Below are 4,595 nucleotides of genomic sequence, written 5' to 3'. Positions count from 1 at the left end.
TATTTAGCATTGACAAAGGTTGTACTGAGTTCTTGTATTATGTTGATGAGAGTTTGAAAAATAAAAACAAAGTTCTTATTCAGATTATATAACTTTGTACTGAGCTCGATTTGTGCTGACTAAAGAGTGTTAGTCTCATCCACTCGATTTAGGTCATACTTGTTTGAACCAAGTAAATTTCGTATATTGTTAACATGAATACCATTTATCTAATTATCATTTGGTCGAAAATGTATTACTAGTGCAATGTTGTCAACATGAGTAATGCAGCTAAGAAAATTCTCTATGATGATCATGAAACAACTAAGGCTCATGAGGTGTGCTTATTGGATTCTAGTCATTGTTGGTTTTTTTTTATTATTATTACAATAATAAAAACCATATTTACTTCAGGTTGTTTTACTTTCAGCTATAACATTATTACTCACCACTCAATTAAATATTACTTACTAGCATAAAAATGTTACTTATATACAAAAAAACAAATAAAATTACTTCAAGGTTTTTTACTTTTCGATACAACGTTATTACTGACCATTTCATTAAAAATTACTTAGCCGCATCAAAAAATTACTTACCCAATACCGTAAATAAGTTCAAACACAATACATTTTTTACTTTATTGCCCTCGACTGTACACTTTTTGGACATCAAATTATTTTATTGTCCTGACTTTTCACAGCAATATCAACATAATTTCTTAGATCCGGTTTACACAACCGGTCAATCAAACATAAAGTTTAAAAAAGAAAAACACAAAAATTGTTCAAAGCTTGACACTTGGCAAATTATTTGGGTCCCACTTGTTGGACTAAGTCGCATGAGGGACTAAAGAATTTGCCATAAAAAAATATATAAAATAACTATTAGTTATATATAAACTATAAAAATTAGGCATATATTAAAAACTGTGTATAGCTATGTATGGTGTATACGTATATTTATATAGGATAGGGAAAAAAAGCTACTTATATAAAAAAAAATTATTGTAGAGTCTACTTATTTATATATAAATATAAGGTGAGACTTCAGTGCAGCAAGGATTTTAGCTGCATCAGTGTTGCCAAATCTCAACCGTCCAATCTATGGTGCAAACTAGTGTTCTTAAACTAGGGCTCACGGGGACTAACATACAACAGCCCAAACCTAAACCTTTCAATTTTGATATTTTCTTATAAATTCATTATAAGGTCAGATCAATTTTTTTGTTCAGATCTCAAAAAAAATATAAAAAGGTGAGATCCTTTTTATTCGGTGTGTACTGAAGTCGATTTCTCTGCTAATCCATAGAGAAACTATTCATTGTCTTCTTTAGCCCACAGTTAAAAATCTGGCATTTTTTTTCTCTGCTTATAAATCCAGATATAAGCTCATAACCTTTTTCATTCGGTGTGTTTATTCGGCGTGTACTTAGATTGCGATTTCTCTGCTACTCTGACCATCCTCTCACTGCACCACCATACTCGATACACACAATAATGTTTTTCTGTTCATTCTCACTGTTATTCCTTCTTCTTTCTCTCCCTTCTGCTCTCTCTGTCCTCACTGTCATCGCCACAACCAACAATCTTAGCCATGAAAACAAACAAACGATTCCTCCTTCTCATCATGATCAAATCCACTTGTCAAACGACAACATCTGGCTTCCTCCATCCGAAGTTGAAGCTCTCATCAACATCATGGAATCTATGTCTTTTGACCAAACCTGGAAGACCTCTTGTCCCCACCATTGCCAACCAGACTCGTCCTGCCCCGGTATAGAGTGCAAAGTGGTGAATGACAATCATTTTCATGTCCAGGCTCGACTTTGGCCCTTTCCCGTATCCTACTTGCAAGAAAACAACTTCTTTCCCTTCTCAAATCTCTGCCTTTCACTCTGACAAGAATCACTGTTTCTGTTGCGGAAGCTACGGTCTTCAACTCCTCACTTCAACAACTCAGTATCAGGTCCAACCCAGCTCTCACTGGTTCAATCCCACCTTAGATTTCTAAACTCAAGTCCTTAAAGATCTTGACTTTATCACAGAATAATCTGTCTGGGAAAATCCCAGTTGAGATTTTTAGCTTGAAATCTGTAGTGCACCTCGATTTGAGCTATAATTTGCTCTGTGGTACTATTCCAAATCAGTTGGGCAATCTTAAAAGCCTAGTGGGCTTTGATTTAAGCCAATAAACTGTTAGGAACAATCCCAAACACAATTGGCCAACTGGGTCAACTTGAAAAGCTTGATTTGAGTTGTAATTTTCTTACTGGTGGCATTCCTGATGGCATTGAGCAAATGACTGTATTGGCTTTACTTTGAGTAACAACTGACTGAACAAACAGTTTCCAGAGGGAATAGAAAAGTTGTAGAGCTTGCGATACTTCATTAAGAATGAGAATCCCATTTCTGTACCATTGCCATTGGGACTTGGTAAGCTTGTGAAACTTCAAGAGCCCAGACTTGCTGATTCTGGGTATTCAGGGACCATACAAGAAACATTTTCTCAGCTGAATAACTTAAACACTTTCTCTTTTCCAAACAACCGTTTGACAGGCGAAATCCCAGTTCTGTATTGAAGTTTATGATAGTTGGCCTTGAATTGTATAAGGTTGTTCACTTAGTGGGAAGTAAGTTATTAATTAATTTAATGTAGTTTTGGAGAACTAACTATGATCGTCCTAGTTTGTATGGTTTATTGGTTATACATGTATTAAATATTTTGTTAGCACGTGAATGGTTTAAGTTTTAATTTGAAAGCCATTAATTTTATTTTTGTAAAGTTCATGTTGGTTCATGTTAAGAAGTCATTAATTGCCTGTTTAGTCTTTAATATTTTTAATGTAAGGGAAGCTCTTGTTAATTCCATACATGATGATGACCAACAAACTTAGTGAACTAGAAACCCAAAACAGAAAGGTGGAAGCTAAACTTCAGAAAGTAGATGTGTTTTGGTTCATATCAGCTGATTGATATGTCGTTGAATAATAAAATTTTCGAGTTGTTTGCTAAAGTTAAAAAAATTCATGTTGGTACAAAAGTGGAAATTGGTTAATTTGTAAAACAATAATTAATGTAATTAGTTTATTTGTAAAACAATAATTAATGTTAATTAATACCAAAAGCAACATTGCACTATAAAAAACATTTGGGATTTGCCTTAATTAAAGTTAAAGAAAATACATTTAATCATAATTTCATAACCATCCGTTAATATGAACTATAAATAAAAATAATTGGGATTTTATTAATTAAAGTCAAAGAAATACATATACCATGCATAAGATGATGGAAAGCAATTCTCTATTATGTGTTTCCAAAATAGATATTTGTCATCTTTAAAAATAAACAGTATGAGGACATACTTTTAAATTTAGACAATCAAAAGGTGGATGTGTTAATGTTATTATCAACTAACACCATACAGTAGCATTCACTCAAAAAAAAGTCGACGAGTATTATGGAATTGACCCTTGGTTGGTGGATATTCCATGGTTATGTGATCCCCACAAATTTTGTGTCTTGTGTTAGATTGATCTCCACCAAATTAGTTTCCATGCCCCTTGTACCTCCATATGCATTAAGTGGTTCATCTCTACCACTCATGCTTGGAATTTCCCCATTGAAGTTATCAAATCCATTTATTTCCTTGTTAATATCGTCATGAGTATTGTACGCTTGAATACCATCTATATCAAATTCACGTTCATCCTCCTCTTTCTCACCTTCTTGAACTTGGTCATCTTCTTCAACTTCCTCACCTTCTTCAATCTCCTAATCTTCTTCATCTTCGTCACCTTCTTCAACTTTGTCACCTACTTCATCTTCCCCATCCTTTTCAAAATTGCTCAGCAAATTTTGGTTCTCGTTTTCATTTTCCAATTTTCTCTTTTTTTTGTTTACCCATTGTGCAAGTGGCTTTGTTATGACCAACTTGTTTGCACGATGTACATCTACGTACACGTTTTGGGTCGTTGCTTCTGACCTTTGCAATGCCTTTAGTTCTTGTGATGATTGGATTTCTGACTTGGAGGGAGGTAACTGATTGGTTTATTATGATTGTGTCTTCTTCAACTTCTAAAGTGTTCAATGTAGCAATCAATTTTTCAATCTCTTTCTGTGCCTCAAAACATCTTCTTTCACTCTTACATGCAACAAAGGCCAATTGATTGCATTGTTGTATGAGTACACCATACCTTTGATGTTTATTTGATATATGGAATGTGTTTGAGGTGATGATTTGGGTTTTTTGCGTTTCCCCCTTTGTTTTCAGCCATTTGGTTGCTATTAAGGATTTTGGAATCTCAGTCATATTTAAAATTTTTATCACAGCGAGTATGTGACAACAAGGTATTCAACAACTTTGAAATAACATACACTCACAAAAGAGGTGTGAATCAATGCGGCGGAATCTAACCATGCTCCTATACCTTTTAATCCCATACCTGGTTGCAACATAAACGACTTCATGTTGCATTTTTTTTTTTGTGATTTCACTAAATAATTTCCTTCCTTGAAGATTTGTTCTCTTATCTTCCAGAAAATATTCCTTGTAAAAAGAGTCGCAACTTGCTTTTGAACCAATGTCATATTCGTCTTCCCTAAATGTGGCAT

The 4,595-nt window shown here is 33.9% G+C and overlaps 1 pseudogene; it reads left to right on the top strand.

Annotated features, from left to right (window-relative positions):
• Positions 1-1,152: 1,152 nt before the first annotated feature.
• Positions 1,153-2,792, top strand: LOC133829373 (receptor like protein 29-like; annotated as a pseudogene).
• The last annotated feature ends 1,803 nt before the right edge of the window (positions 2,793-4,595 follow it).

Source organism: Humulus lupulus, chromosome 4 (assembly GCF_963169125.1).
Source record: "Humulus lupulus chromosome 4, drHumLupu1.1, whole genome shotgun sequence".
NCBI classification, from domain to species: domain Eukaryota; kingdom Viridiplantae; phylum Streptophyta; class Magnoliopsida; order Rosales; family Cannabaceae; genus Humulus; species Humulus lupulus.
Note: the sequence above shows the minus strand (reverse complement) of the source record. Positions and strands in the feature narration are given on the sequence as shown.